Here is a 17,194-nt window from a genome sequence, read left to right on the forward strand (position 1 = left end):
TCTTCTCCTTGCTTCCTGCTTCATGAAGCTCCCCAGGAGGTTTGTTCCTTTTTCATTTCCAAAGGTCACTGGATGGTGGACTCTGCTTCTTATGGCTATGTCATTCTGCTCTGCTCTCTCTGAATCTCTCTCATTCTCCAAAATGTATCCTCTTTTATAGGACTCCAGAAACTAATCAAGATCCACCCAAATGGGTGGAGACATGCCTCCAGCTAATCCAGTTTAACAACCACTCTTGATTAAATCACACCTGGGGGGGTGGGGCGATCTAATTACAGTTTCAAGCATACAATGCTGAAGAATAGGGATTAGAAGCAGCAGCTGCCTTTACAAAATGGGATTAGGATTCAAACATGGCTTTTCTAGGGTCCATACATCATTTCAAACCAGCACACCTGCTATATCCACTAATTTTAGTAGTTGGTTTATAGATTCATTAGGATTTCCTACATAGACAATAATGTAACTGGAAACAGAGTGTTACTTATTTCTTTACAATCTTTTTAAAATTTATTTATTTATTTAAAAAATTTAACAATGAACAAAAACATTTTTGACATAGGATCATTCCGTTCTACATATATAATCAGTAATTCACAATATCATCACATAGTTGCATATTCATCACATGATCATTTCTTAGAACATTTGCATCAATTCAGAAAAAGAAATAAAAAGATAACAGAAAAAGAAATAAAACAAAAACAGAAAAAAATTTATACATACCATACCCTTACCCCTCCCTTTCATTAATCACTAGCATTTCAAACTAAATTCACTTTAACATTTGTCTTTCCAATCTTTTTGCTTTTATCTTTTTCTTACTTTATTGCAATGACTAGGCCTTGTAGTTCGATGTGGTAAGGAAGTGGCTACAATGCGTGCCTTCTTTTGGATCTTAGTGGAAAAGTACTCAATATTTCAATACTAAGTTTATCAGGTATAGTTTGTTTCATAGATGTCCTTTATCAGACTGAAAAGGTTTATATGGTTTTTTGTTTTTGTTTTTTACAATCCACACATATCTTATGCCATGAATTCTGAGGGAATAGGCTCTGGAAGCTGAGGCTCCTTTCCACTGGTTCTCAACGGAGAACCAGTGTGCTTCTCCAGGTGGAGAAGGCTGGCTCTTCAGTTGAACCCAGATACGTTTCTCTTTGGCTTCTTTTCCTGATCATTTTCCTTTAAATGCTTCAGGAAGCTACCTGGGCTCTTAGAATGCTTAATATGCTCAGTATGCACATAAATACCTAAAGGAAATGGCAACTTTTGCTTAACTTAGAATGCCTATTAGTGGTGAAGAAATTTAAAAAAATAAAAAAAATAAAAATCTCTGAATAAATGCTAAAGAACATTAATTTCCCATGTATTTTTAGTTAGGAAGTAAAGTCAGTAATATGTATAAATATATATTTGCTTCCTATAAAATGCCAGAAAAATATAACCTTATTTTTGTTGTAGTTTTTATTAGGTGTTCATTTTATTTTCATGCGTCAACCGTTACTTTCTAAAGCTTCCCAAAGGGCATGTACAAATACGAACACCCTGTACAGAGATGAGGATAATCATCAGTTAAGGCTCTCCTCCATCTTAGGCAGGGTGGGGAAGGGGGTGCATTACAGAGATATTTAGATAAATGACATGTTCTGCTACGGTTAAATGCTAGTCCCTGATTTGGTCCATCCAAACGGGGTGGACTCTGAGTATGTGACTATCTACTCTTTGACAGAGGCATCGTAAGAGGTTGTCACCAATATGTGCCCACTGAGCCAGGCTGCTGATGTGGTATAGTCTGTGTGCATCTCGCATCTTGACCCTGGTCTCTGGGTCACTCAGAGTCCACAGCAAAGTACTTATTATCTGGGGACCAGGTAAAGCAGACAATTTTTGCATAGTGTGCATAAAAAATGTTGTTTTGCAAGTAGCCATGAGCAACCCTGAAGAAAATGACTTCTTTGTTGGTATCATATACTGAGAGAAAGAAACCATCATGGGAGTATGCAAGGTCAGTCACTGGGCCCTTTATCTCCAGGAACTTGCCCTCATCCTTCAGAGTGGTATCCATGATAAAGTATCGCAAATATTCCCAACCATGCCAGGCTTGTAGTCAAGATTGTCAAGGATGGTCCTTCAGCAGGACAATGTGTCTGATACATACAAGCACAGTGCATTCTCTTGGGCCACATAGTTTGGTTGAATATCTTTTTTCATAACTTCTTGTCCTTTGCAGTTCAATAGCATGAGGTTGGTGCACCATAAATGCTCTAGGTGTCCAGCTGCTCAGATTTACCCATGGTCACTCAGGACCACTGATTCATGTGGCCTTTCTCAGGGGAGTCATTCTCCCCTCCGAGCCCCAGTGATTAAGGGGTCCATCATGACTCCCCAAGTAGATGTAGGACTTGCCACCATTCTTATGCACCATCAGACACTAGACTGAATGACCCTTGAATGCACACATGGGCTTGCTGGGGTTGTTTTTGTCCAGGTAATTTATATAGTCAAAAATGTAGATGCTGAGGAGGTAGTCCTTCTGCAACAAGCAGCTGAGCTGCAGAACACTGGAGTCCATGGTAAACAGATTGATAACAGAATGTATACTGATATCCTAAATTTTAGAAATTTTGTCTCCAGAAGCAGAAAGCACATGGGTGCTATCAGGACTCCAGCTAGTAGAATAAATTTCTTCATCATGGGCCTTGTTTGCTTCCATCTTTCCATTGTAGACATTTATTTGGCTGTCAGCAATGGCTGTGACAAACCTGCTCCCATCAGGGAGAATCTCCCATAGTTGACAGAGCAGGCTGCCAACTGCAAACTTGAATGAGGCCTATCGATGAATGCAGCACCGTTATCATTGCTTTCCATCGCCAGCTGATATAGCCTGGTTTGCTTGACATCCACTCAGTTGATGACCCTGTGTGTCCTGCGATCTTGGCCACAAAAGAGCCACTGTTCCAAAGGAAGATGGCTCCAGATATCTCCCTTCTTTCCTTACTATGGCGCTCTTACTATCTTTAGTCCAATCAATGTTCTTTTTATTTTTCTTTCAGTATTCAAAAAAGAATTTTATTAGTCCACAGGAAATAACTTCTCAGGGGTCTCACCAGTCTCTAAGAAATGCCATAGATTTTGAAAAATAATTTTTGAGGAAAAGAGAATGAGATATAATGCATTTCTCCAACATATTCAAAGGATATGATAAATATGAATGTGGTTAATATGGGAGAAAGTCTGTGCTCTATTTTGGTTACTGCAATAAAAAGTTTTCACACACAAAAAAGATAGAGTGGCTGGGGGCCAAGATGGCAGCTTAGTGAGCTGTGAGATTTAGATTGTCCTCCAGAGCAGCTACTAAATAGCCAGGAACAGAACAGAACAGAACAACTGCTAGGGCCATGTCAGTGACCGGACACACAGCATACCCCATACTGGACCAGCTGGACCCTCTGTGAACCCACTCAGAACCGTGAGTGCCCCAAGCCGTGGTGGCCAGCACCCGTCCCCACAGGCTGCTTCCCAGAGGGGAAAGGAAAGGGACTTTACCAGCAGCAGGGGCTGAGCGCAACCAAACTCCAATTATGGAATTAATTCACAAATTCTGACTACTAAAAACTGGCCCCCAGCTCACCTGAACCTCAAGTAAAAGTGAAGGTTGCTGATTTTTGCTCTGGTGCAGAGGGGACAAGGCTGACAGAAAAAGAAGAAAAAAAACAGAGGTTTTTTTTTGGATTTGAAAAGGTTTGGGCCCTGAAGGAAAGGAGGGAGCACATAGAACCCGGAGATACACAGAGCAGCATACCAACTTAAGCAATGTGACTGTGTGATTGTGAAAACCTTGTGTCTAATGCTTATTTTATTTACTTCATAGACAGATGAGTAAAACATATGGATTAAAAACAAATAAATAATAGGGGGAACAAATGTAAAAAATTTAGTAGATTGAAATGCTAGTGATCAATAAAAGGGAGGTATAAGGGGTATGGTATGTATGAATTTGTTTTCTATTTTCTTTTTATTTCTTTTTCTGAATTGATGCAAATGTTCTAAGAAATTATCATGATGATGAATATAAAACTATGTGATGAAAAAAGAATGTTGATATTGTATGTTGATTGGTTTTATTAATAAAAATTTTTAAAAAGAACAAAAAGATACATATTTGGTTCTAAGACTTCTTAAATCACAAATAAGCAATGCTTCCAAAGAAATAGTAAGCGCGAACAGAATATGATTTACTAATACTGTGGATATATAGTTTGAAAATATATAGTGAACGAAGGAAAAACACTATTTACCACAAATTTGAGAACTTGTGATTCTCAAATTTTTATATTTTTAAGTATTGCGGTAGAAAGAATAATAGCCCCTAGAGATGTCCCCTTCCTAATTCCCAGAATTTATACAAATATGCTACTTTTCATTCAAAAGAAATTTAGCAGATGTGATTATATCATGGATCTTGAAATAGGAAGATTATCCTAGACGATTGGGCAAGGCCCAATATAATCCCAAATACCCTTATAAGAACAAAGAAATAGGTCAGAGAGGAGGGAATATGTTACATTATTGGCTTTAAAAATGGAGGAAGGAACTACAAGTCAAGAAATGTAGGTGTAGAAGCTGCAAAAATCAAGGAAACAAATTTCCTCCTAGAACCTCTAGAAGGAACTTAGTTCTGTGGACTTCTGAGCTCCAGTACTATAAAACAATACATTTGTGCTATTTGAAGCCACTAAATTCATGTAATTTGTTACATCAGGAATAGGAAACTAATACAAGTATCATCTCAGAAAATTCTAGAAAATGCATACTGATTCAGGAGGTCTGCACAATTAACAAGAAAGCCTTATGGTTCTGATGCAGAGGAACTGTGAATTACATTTTTAAAACGTTTTTTATTGTGAAATATAACATATACACAAAGAAAAGAAAGAAAAAGCAATAATTTTCAAAGTATACTTCAACAAGTACATACAAAAGAGATTCGAGTTTGTTATAAGTTACTATTCCACTATTTCATATTTTTCCTTCTAACTGCAACAAAACACTAGAGGCTAAAAGAAATATCAACATAGTGATTCAGCAAGTCATAATCATTCTTTAAATCCTATGTCCTCTGTTATAACTCCTCTTTTTCCTTTGATCCGTCACCCAATCTACAAGGATCTTCGGGCAATGCCCATTCTAACTTCTTCATGTTGAAAAGTGGTGTCCACACTAAAGGATAGGGAGATGTAATTAGTTGACAATCTTGGAGAGGCTCATCCCTCTGGGTATCAGGATTCTTCTGGCCTAGGAACCCTCTGGAAATTATAGGTTCCTGGAAAGCAAACTTAGTTCATGAAACTTTTATAGAGTCTCAGTTCTAGCCCTAGGTGTTCTTAAGAGTTAATAGGGAGACAGCCAAGATGGTAGCTTACCAAGGTGTGGGATTTAGTTCGTCCTCCAGAACAACTACTAAAAAACCGGAAACAGTACAGAACAACTCCTGGGCCATGTCAGTGACTGGACACACAGGGTACCCCAATCTGGACCAGCTGGACCAGCTGCAAGCCCGCCCAGAACCGTGAGTTCCCTAAGCTGCGGAGGCCAGCACCGCCCCCTAACCCCCACCCCAGGCTGCTTCGCAAAGGGGAAAGAAAAGGGACTTGACCAGCAGCACAGGCGAAGTCCAGCAGCACAGGCGAAGTGCAAATACACTTCAGGTGTGCAATTAATTCACAAATTCTGACTACTAAAAATAGGCCCCCAGCTCAGGTGAACCCGGTCAAAGCAGAGGTTGCTCATTTTTGCCCCGACAACAAGGGGGCAGGGCTGATGGAAAAAGGAAAAAAAAAAAAAAAAGAAACAGGTTTTTGTGGCTATGTTTCTACAAACGCTTGACTGCCTTTGGATACAGCAGCAGGACTTCTCAGGCTGCAACTGCCCCTGGCATAGGCAGAAACAAGCTCATTAAAGAACTTACTGGAGTTTACACCTTCCCCAGTGGAGGGGTGAAGCCCAACTCAGGTGGAATCCCTCCCTTAAAGGATTCAGACACCAGGGCTTGGTAATTCAAAGCCATTAAAATCAGCCTACAACCACTCCTCTGTCTCCACCGCATCCCCAGCAGGGAAGTCTGCCAAAGTTAAAGCAATGCATCATCTTCTGCTGGTGGGATCTGCAGGCAGAAAAGTGCCACATACTGGGCAGGATAAGAAAAACAGAGCCCAGAGACTTCACAGGAAAGTCGTTCAACCTGCTGGGTTTCACCCTCAGGGAAAACCAACGCAGGTGACTCCTTCCCCCTGATAGGAGGCCAGTTTGGTCTGGGAAAATCTGGCTGGGGCCGATAATACCAAAGTAAACCCTCCTAAGGGGGGGGGGGGGGGAAGGCACCATACAAGCAGGGCGAGAAACAAGAAAACAAGAACTGAAAAATTCTCCTCTGTTAAACAAAACACAAGCTGGAGGTCCAGAAAAAGCTGAACTGAATGTTAAAGAGCAGACAGACAACAAATTCATTCAGCAAGAAAACCCTAGGTAAAAGAAGTGAAAGCAATCTCCAGAATAAACAAATTAAGGTAATTAAATGCCTAGACACCAGCAAAAAATAACAAATCATACTAGGAAAATTGAAGCTATGGCACAAAGGAACAAACCAACAATTCAAATGAGATAAAGGAGTTGAAACAATTAATTCAGAATGTACAAACAGACATGGAAAACCTCAACAAAAATGAAATCAATGAATTGAGGGAGGATATAAAGAAGGCAAGGAATGAGCAAAAACAAGAAATCGGAAGTCTGAAGAAACAAATCACAGAACTTATAGGAATGAAAGGCACAGCAGAAGAGATGAAAAAAACTTATAGGAATGAAAGGCACAGCAGAAGAGATGAAATCTACAATGGTAGATTTCCAGAGGCAGAAGGTAGGAATAGTGAACTGGTAGATACAACATCTGAAATCCGACAAGAAAAAGAAAATATAGGGAAAAAAAATGGAAAAATATGAGCAGGGACTCAGAGAATTGAATGGCAATATGAAGCACACGAATATACCTGTTGTGGGTGTCCCAGAGGGAGAAGAGAAGGAAAAAGGAGAAGAAAAGCTAATGGAGAAAATTATCACTGAAAATTTTCCAACTCCTATGAAAGACTTAAAATTACAGATCCAAGTGCAGCATACACCAAAGAGAATAGATCCAAACAGACGTACTCCAAGACACTTACTAGGCAGAATGTCAGAGGTCAAAGATAAAGAGAGGATCTTGAAAGCAGCAAGAGAAAAACAATCTGTCACATACAAGGGAAGCCCAATAAGACTATGCATAGATTTCTCAACAGAAACCATGGAGGTGAGAAGACAGTGGGATGATTTATTTAAATTACTAAAAGAGAAAAACTGCCAACCAAGAATTCTATATCCAATAAAACTGTCCTTCAAAAATGAGGGAGAAATTAAAACATTTTCAGGCAAAAAATCACTGAGAGAATTTGTGACCAAGAGACTGGCTCTGCAAGAAATACTAAAGGGAGCACGAGAGACAGATAAGAAAAGACAGAAGAGAGGTGTGGAGAAGAGTGTAGAAAGGAAGACTATGAGTAAAGGTAAAAAGAAGAAAAATTAGATATGACATGTAAAATCCAAAAGGCAAAATGGTAGAAGAAAGTACTACCTGTACAGTAATAACACTAAATGTTAATGGATTAAACTCCCCGAGAAAAAGACACAGGTTGGCAAAATGGATTATAAAACAGGACCCATTTATATGCTGTCTACAGGAAACACATCTTAGACTCAAAGGAAAATATAAGTTGAAAGTGAAAGGTTGGGAAAAGATATTTCACGCAAATAACAATCAGAAAAGAGCAGGAGTAGCTAAACTAATATCCAACAAAGTAGACTTCAAATGTAAAACAGTTAAAAGAGACAAAGAAGGATACTATGTATTAATAAAAAGAACAATTCAGCACGAAGACATAACAATCATAAATATTTATGCACCAAACCGGAATGCTCCAAAATACCCATGGCAAACACTGAAAAGAGAAATAGACACATCTACCATAATAATTGGAGACTTCAATTCCCCACTCTCATCAATGGACAGAACATCTAGACAGAGGATCAATAAAGAAACAGAGAATTTGAATAATACAATAAATGAGCTAGACTTAACAGACATTTATAGAACATTACACTCCACAAAAGCAGGATACACATTTTTCTCAAGTGCTCATGGATCATTTTCAAAGATAGAACATATGCTGGGTCACAAAGCAAGTCTCAATAAATTTTAAAAGATTGAAATCATACAAAACACTTTCTCATTTCATAAAGGAATGAAGTTGGAAATCAACAATAGGCAGAGAGCCAGAAAATTCACAAATATGTGGAGGCTCAACAACACACTCTTAAACAACCAGTGGATGAAGGAAGAAGTTGCAAGAGAAATCAGTAAATATCTCGAGGCAAATGAGAATGAATACGCAACATATCAAAACTTATGGGACACAGCAAAGGCAGTGCTAAGAGGGAAATTTACTGCCCTAAATGCCTATATCAAAAAAGAAGGGCAAAATCAAGGAATTAACTGTCCACATAGAAGAACTAGAGAAAGAATGGCAAACTAACCCCAAAGCAAGCAAAAGGAAAGAAATAACAAAGATTAGAGCAGGAATAAATGAAATTGAGAACATGAAAACAACTGAGAAAATCAACAAAACCAGAAGGTGGTTCTATGAGAAAAATCAATAAGATTGATGGACCCTTAGGCAAGACTGACAAAAAGAAGATGAGAGAGGATACAAATAAATAAGATGAGAAATGGAAGAGGAGACATAACCACTGACCCCACAGAAATAAAGGAAGTAATGACAGGATACTATGAACAGTTTTATGCTAATAAATACAACAATGTAGATGAAATGGACAACTTCCTAGAAAGGCATGAACAACTAACTTTGATGCGAGAAGAAACAGACGACCTCAACAAACCAATCACAAGTAAAGAAACTGAATCAGTCATTAAGAAGCTCCCCAAAAAGAAAAGTCCAGGACCAGATGGCTTCACATGTGAACTCTACCAAACATTCTGGAAAGAATTAGTACCAATCCTGCTCAAACTCTTCAAAAAAATTGAAGAGGAGGGAAAGCTACCTAACTCATTCTACGAAGCCAACATCACCCTCATACCAAAGCCAGACAAAGATATTACAAAAAAAGAAAACTACAGACCAAACTCTCTAATGAATATAGATGCAAAAATCCTCAACAAAATTCTAGCAATTCAAATCCAGCAACACATTAAAGGAATTATACACCATGACCAAGTAGGATTCATCCCAGGTATGCAAGGATGGTTCAACATTAGAAAATCAATTAATGTAATACACCATATCAACGAATCAAAGAGAAAAACCACATGATCATCTCGATTGATGCAGAAAAGGTATTTGATAAAATTCAACATCCTTTCCTGTTGAAAACACTTCAAAGGATAGGAATAGAAGGGAACTTCCTCAAAATGATAAAGGGAATATATGAAAAACCCACAGCTAACATCATCCTCAATGGGGAAAAACTAAAAACTTCCCCCCTAAGATCAGGAACAAGACATGGATATGCACTATCACCACTGCTATTCAACACTGTGTTGGAAGTTCTAGCCAGAGCAATTAGACAAGAAAAAGAAATACAAGGCATCAAAATTGGAAAGGAAGAAGTAAAACTCTCACTGTTTGCAGATGATATGATATTATATGTCGAAAAACCTGAAAAATCCACAGCAATACTACTAGAGCTAATAAAAGAGTACAGCAAAGTGGCAGGTTACAAGATCAACACTCAAAAATCTGTAGTGTTTCTATACACTAGTAATGAACCATCTGAGGGGGAAATCAAGAAACAAAATCCATTTACAATTGCAACCAAAAAAATAAAATATTTAGGAATAAATTTGACTAAAGAGACAAACGATGTATACAAAGAAAACTAGAAGAAATTGTTAAAAGAAATCACAGAAGACCTAAATAGACAGAAGGGCATACTGTGTTCATCAACTGGAAGACTAAATATAGTTAACATGTCAATTCTACCTAAATTTATCTACAGATTCAATGCAATGCCAATTAAAATCCCAACAACTTACTTTTCAGAAATAGAAAAACCAATAACCAAATTTATCTGGAAGGGCAGGGTGCCCTGAATATCTAAAAGTATCCTGAAAAAAAAAAGTGAAGTCAGAGGTCGCATGCTACCTGACTTTAAGGCATATTATGAAGTTACAGTGGTCACAACAGCATGGTACTGGCATATAGATAGATATACTGACCAATGGAATAGAATAGAGTGTTCAGATATAGACCCTCTCATCCCTGGACAATTGATCTTTGATAAAGCAGTCAAGCCAACTCACCTGGGATAGAACAGTCTCTTCAATAAATGGTGTCTAGAGAACTGGATATCCATATGTAAAAGAATGAAAGAGGATCCATATCTAACACCCTATACAAAAATTAACTCAAAATGGATCAAAGACCTAAACATTAGATCTAAGACAATAAAACTGTAGAAGAAAATGTAGGGAAATATCTTAAAAATCTTATACCAAGAGGCAACTTCCTAGACCTTACACCCAAAGCAAGAGTATTGAAGAAATAAATAAATAAATGGGAACTCCTCAAAATTAAACACTTTTGCGCATCAAAGAACTTTGTCAAGAAAGTAAAAAGACAGCCTACACAATGGGAGACAATATTTGGAAATGATATATCTAATAAAGGTCTCGTATCCAGAATATATAAACAGATCGTTCAACTCAACAACAAAAAGACAGACAACCCGATTACAAAATGGGCAAAAGACTTGGACAGACACTTCTCAGAAGAGGAAATACAAATGGCTAAAAGGCACATGAAGAGATGCTCAACTTCCCTGGCTCTTAGAGAAATGCAAATCAAAACCACAGTGAGATATCACCTCACACCCACCAGAATGGCTATTATCAATAAAATAGAGAATGACAAGTGCTGGAGAGCATGTGGAGAAAGAGCCACACTTATCCACTATTGGTGGGAATGTCAAATGGTATAACTGCTGTGGAAGGCCATTTGGTGGTTCCTTAAAAAGCTAAGTATAGAATTGCCATATGACCCGGCAATACCATTGCTAGGTATCTACTCAGAGGACATGAGGGCAAGGACACAAAAGGACATTTGCACACCAATGTTTATAGCAGCATTATTTACAATTGTGAAGAGATGGAACCAGCCAAAATGTCCATCAACAGATGAGTGGCTAAACAAACTGTGGTATATACATACGATGGAATACTATGCAGTCATGAAGTATGTAACAACATGGATGGACCTTAAGGACATTATGCTGAGTGAGATTAACCAGGAACAAAAGGACAAATACTGTACGGTGTCACTGATATGAACTGACATTAGTGAATAAACTTGGAGAATTTCACTGGTAACAGAGACCATCAGGAGATAAAAATAGGGTAAGATATTGAGTAATTAGAGCTGAAGGGATACAGATTGTGCAACAGGACTGAATATAAAAACTCAGAAATGGACAGCACAATACTACCTAACTGGAATACAATTATGTTAAAACACTGAATGAAGCTGAATGTGAGAATGATAGAGGGAGGAGGGATGGGGGCACAAATGAAATCAGAAAGAAAGATAGACGAAAAAGACTGAGATGGTATAATCTAGGAATGCCCAGAGTGTATAATGATAGTAACTAAATGTACAAATTTAAAAAACGTTTTTGCATGAGGAAAAACAAAGGAATGTCATTACTGCAGGGTGCAGAAAATAGATGGTAATTAATAGTTTAAAATTTTAGCTTATGTGTGAGACTACAGCAAAAAATGTTTATTTGGTACAAAATTTATATTTTGACTAGTGCATTTCCTAATATAACTTATGGAGACACCTTAATTGAACACCATAAGTACATGAAAACTTGAGTAGGACATGAGATTTTGCTGGTTTGTCCAGAGTGATGCCCCAATAAATCCCAGAGGGATTTGAACAGTGAATAAAAAAGTTTTTGCAAAGTCCCCTTTGGGGAATGGTGAGAAAAGGGGAAAATTCAACTTCCCCAAGTTGAATTATTGATATTCTCACAAGCAGTGTGGACAACCAAAGCTATAGGCTGAGCCCCCAGTCTTAGGGTTTGTTCATATGAAACTTAACCCCACAAAGGATAGGTCAAGCCTACTTAAAATTAGGCTTAAGAGTCACCCCAAGAGAATCTCTTTTGGTGCTCAGATGTGGCCTCTTTCTCTCCAGCCAACACAACAAGCAAACTAACTGCCCTCCCTCATCTACATGGGACATGACTCCCAAGGGTGTGAACTTTCCTGGCTATGTGGCGCAGAAATTCTGGAAGGAGCTGGGACTCGACATTAAGGGATTGAGAAAACCCCTAAAATGAGCTGAGACTGAGCATCAGGGGATCGAGAAAACCTTCTCAACCAAAAGGGGGAAGAGTGAAATGAGACAAAATAAGTATTAATGGCTGAGAAATTCCAAACAGAGTTGAGAAGTTATCCTGGAGGTTATTCTTTCGCATTAAATAGATATCACCTTGTTAGTCAAGATGCAGTGGTGAGGCTGGAGGGAACTACCTAAAAATGTGGAGGCACCTTCCAGTAGCCATGTTTCTTGAAGATGATTGAATAATGATATAGCTTTCACTATGTGACTGTGTCATTGTAAGAACCTTGTGTCTGATGCTCCTTTTACCTACCATATCAACAGACGAGTAAAACATATGGAATAAAGATGAATAATAGGGGGAACAAATGTTAAAATAAATTTAGAGTGAAATGCTGGTGATTGGTGAGGGGGAGGGGTGGGGGGTATGGTATGTATGAATTTTTTTCTGTTTTCTTTTATTTCTTTTTCTGAATAGATGTGAATGTCCTGAGAAATGATCATGATGATGAATATGCAACTGTGATGATATTGTGAATTACTGATTATATATGTAGAAAGGAATGATCAAAAATTACAAATGTTTGCATTTGTTTGGTATTTTAAAAAAATTCAAAAATAATAATAATAATAAAAGAGTTAATAGGAATGATGTTGGTTGGGAGTTAGTAAACCATGGCAATTAGCACTATCTAACTGAAGCTTGCATAAGCTCAGCCTCCAGAACAGCCTCTTAACTCTATTTGATCTCTCTTAGCCACTGATGCCTTATTTTATTACACTTCTTTTACACCTTTTGGTCAGGTAGGCATCGTCGATCTCACAGTCATAGGGCCAGACTTATTCCAGGAAGCCATGCCCCAGGTCGTCAGGGAGACCTTCTCCCTTGAATGTCATGTGTCATGTAGGGGGAAGGATAATGATTTCCTTGCAAAGTTGGGCTTAGAAAGAGAAAAGCCACATCAAAGCAACAAATGAGGGTTCCTGAAAGCAACTCTAATGCCTCATTATAGTTAGTCTTAGCTTCTCCAACATAGAAATAAGTTTCATTAGGGCAAGCCTCAAAATCAAGGGTTTGGCCTATTTTCTTTGGAGTCCACATGGTTGAGAAGGTACCCGGGGTTTCCCAGATAGGAAAGTTTAATAGACAATGGCACCCTTATAGCCATTTCTTATCCAAGTACACCCATTTATTAAAAAACTGTAATGTAGGGAGATCAATTATTTAGGATGGAAAATTATATTTAGTAGCAAATGGCTACTATAAAGATAACACTTTAGGTTGGTGAGAACAGAAAAAATACTTTTTCCAATTTTTTTCCTCAAAAGTAGTTTCATATTGGTGTATTTCCCCTTTAAATTGGTAATTCTGCCAAAGGCAGAGGTATCCTTTCAGAAAGATAATGATCAAGCGTGGGATTTAATGTTCATGTAATGCTTTTAATTAATGTTTTATTGGATGACTCTGTGGCCATTATCATCAACTGCTGGCATCCAAGTATATAATATTTCCTAGAACCAAATGAAACTGGTTTTATTTCAGCCAATTCATACACAATTAGAATTACAGTCAATTAAGCATAGCTATTAAGATCAAGCAACTATTTACTATTAAAGTTTCCAAAAATCATCTGTTTAGAAAATAAAATTGCCAGTCTGTTTAAATTTTTTATTTAATTTAGAAAATTCCACTAGATTTTGGTAGCTAAATAACGGCTCTTAAGATCAATATTTATACTTGTAATAGATCTTGAAATTCACAGATCTCTCAATAAAATAAAAGTCAAATGAAAAAGCGTTATAGCAGCTTGTAAAAAATATGAAAACTGCCTTCTTAGAATCAGAAGATCTGGATTCTAATTTCAACTTTGTAATAAACTAGCCCAGAAACTTTGGAAAAGGTCAATTAAACTCTGCGACCCTTAGCAAACTCACTTATAAAATACAGATGTGTGAAACTAGATGGCTTATTCTAATTTAAATATGATCTGATTTTACTTGACTCAATTTTTTATTTGTAAAATATTACGCTCACTGGCAACGTGTCTTGAGGGACCAGAGAAAAAATATGGAATTATTAAACTTTCCCACCTGGGAAATCCCTGATACTCTCTCAAACATTAGAGACTCCCAAGTTAATAGGACAAGCCCTTGAGGCTTGCTCTTAGGAAACTTGTTTCTGTAGCGGAGAAACTATGCCTACCTACAATTATGCCTGACTTACTCCCAGAAAACCTCTTTCGTTGCTCAGATAATCTTCCCCCCAGGCTCCCCAAGCCCAACTCTGCCAGGAAAATCATTACCCTTTCTGCTACATGGGACATGACTCCCAGGGATGGGCCTGGCCCTGGCATCATGGGATTGACCAAAAGGGGGTAAAGAAATGTAACAAAATAAGGTATCAGTGACTAAGAGAGATCAAATAGAGTTGAGAAGCTATTCTAGACCTACTTTTATGCAAGTCTTAGCTAAATACTGCTAACTGCCAGTCTGCCAACCCCCAACCCACATCATTCCTAGTAACCCTAAAGAACACATAGGGCTCTATCTGATATTCTACAAAAGTTTCATACACTAAGTTTACTTTCCAAAAACCTATAACCTCCAGATGATTCATAGGCTAGATAAATCCTGAAACCCAGAGAAAACTGCCTCTCCATGAATATCAACTATTCCAACTCCCTATCCCATACTGCAGACACCCCCTTTCTAACATGAAAAAGTTGTAATGGAAATAGCCCAAATATACTTAAAGATTGGGAGAAGGATCAAAGGTGAAGAAGGAGTTATAAAAGATAAAAGATATAAAAGATCAGACAAGTCCAAATGAGTATGACTGCTGAATCATTATACCAATATTTCTTTTAGTCTCTAGTGTCTTGGAGCAGCTAGAAGCAAAAACCTGAAATCGTGGAGTTGTAACCCATATCAAACCATGAAATCTGTTCTATAATTATTTGTTAAAATGCATTTTGAAATGTATAGCTTTTTTGTATAGATATTTCACATTAAAAATATTTTTAAAAAATATTACCCTCTCAAGGGCCTAAAATTGTAGAGCTGTGTTCCAATAGCCATGTTTCTTTAAGATGATTGTACAATGACATAGCTTTCACAAAGTGACTAGGAAAACCTTGTTCTGATGCTCCTTTTATCTATGATATGGACAGATGAGTAAAAAATATGGATTAGAAATAAATAAATAATAGGGGCAGGCCACGGTGGCTCAGCACGCAGAGTTCTCACCTGCCATGCCAGGCACCCGGGTTCGGTTTCAGGTGCCTGCCCATGCAAAAAATAAATAATGGGAGGAATAAATGTTAAAATAAATTGGGTATAGGGAAATAGTAGTGTTCAATGAGAGGCAGGGGTAAGGGCATGATATGTATGAGTTTATTCTTTTTATTTTTTTTTCTGGATTGATGATTATGTCCTGAAAAATGATCATGGTGATGAACATACAACTATGTGATGATATTGTGAGCCACTGATTGCATACCAAGTATGGAATGTTCATATGTTAAGAATGTTCGTGTTGTATGTTGATTGGTTTTATTAATAAAAATTTTAAAAATATATATTACCCTCTCAGGGCAGTGCAATGGTGGCTCAGTGGCAGAATTCTCGCCTGCCATGTTGGAGACTCGGGTTCGAGTCCCAGAGCCTGACTATACCAAAAAAATAAATTAGTTAAAAAAAAAATTACCCTCTCATTTATTGTTAGTACCACTTTGGCAATAAACACAAACTGACCCTTCTTACATCTAGCCTACCACTGACTAAAAATAGTTATGGGGGTATTAGTCAGAACATAAAACTTGTTCCAACTGCAGTTAGGGTGGCATTTTGAGACCTGAAACCCTTGCATCATCAATGCCTCCTTCCTTATTCTTATTCCCATTAGCCATCAGTGATGAGGTTCTGCTATTTCTATTTCAACAACCACCCACATCTGATCCTTCAACCATTCCCAGGTTGACCGGAGCACTGGATGCATAAACCAAAATAATAAGAAATGAAATGAAAAAAGGTAGATAGTGTCTTTTTTTCCTCTTTATCGCTCATTACTTCCCTGTATGCTCCAATGACCCTGCCAAACTGATCTACTCATTTTCTCCTAGGGCCACCCCAAGATGCCGCACCCTCTGTATTCCAGTGAATCACCAGACTTCCTCGAGTTTTCAGCACTCCAACCCTGGCAGGCCTCATATGCCCCACCTTAGCTGTTTAATCCCTCTGTCCAACTATGCCAATATTCTTAAAGCCACATAGTAGGAAAAACTGTGTTCCAAAAAGTGATTCATCCTTTACTTCAAACTGAATCAGGAAAGCACTGCAGCCTCTTAACATTCTTACTGCTTTACCAATCTTTGGGTACTTCTTTAGTTTATCAGTGAATCTCAAAAATTATAGCTGGTCACTCAAAAAATACTTCAGCTAACTAAAAAAAAACACTACATTTAAAGGCTTAAATTTCTTCATTTACACAAGATTTTTAAAAGTATTCTTTAAGCTTTTTTTAATATAGGTCCTGAATGCTTCTATTAAGATCACTCAAAATTATATTTATATTGGTTGCTCTTGTGAAATGGATTTTTTTCACTACATTTTCTAATAAATTATGTTGGTTCTATTACTTGTATAAAGGGAAAAAAATAACTTTACCACTTGATCAAAGTTCTACAGATTAAAAAAGACATAGAAATCATCATAAGATCTCGATTTGAATTATATACAATTCTTCATTA

General features: G+C 37.6%; 1 protein-coding gene and 1 pseudogene across 13 annotated transcripts in view; both read right to left on the bottom strand.

Moving 5' to 3' along the window:
* Window positions 1-17,194, bottom strand: part of ATOSA (atos homolog A) — a 148,279-nt gene that overhangs the window by 69,856 nt on the left and 61,229 nt on the right. The window lies entirely within an intron of this gene.
* LOC143656520 (WD repeat-containing protein 1 pseudogene) lies at window positions 740-15,699 on the bottom strand (annotated as a pseudogene).

This window comes from Tamandua tetradactyla, chromosome 14, assembly GCF_023851605.1.
Source record: "Tamandua tetradactyla isolate mTamTet1 chromosome 14, mTamTet1.pri, whole genome shotgun sequence".
Classification (NCBI taxonomy): domain Eukaryota; kingdom Metazoa; phylum Chordata; class Mammalia; order Pilosa; family Myrmecophagidae; genus Tamandua; species Tamandua tetradactyla.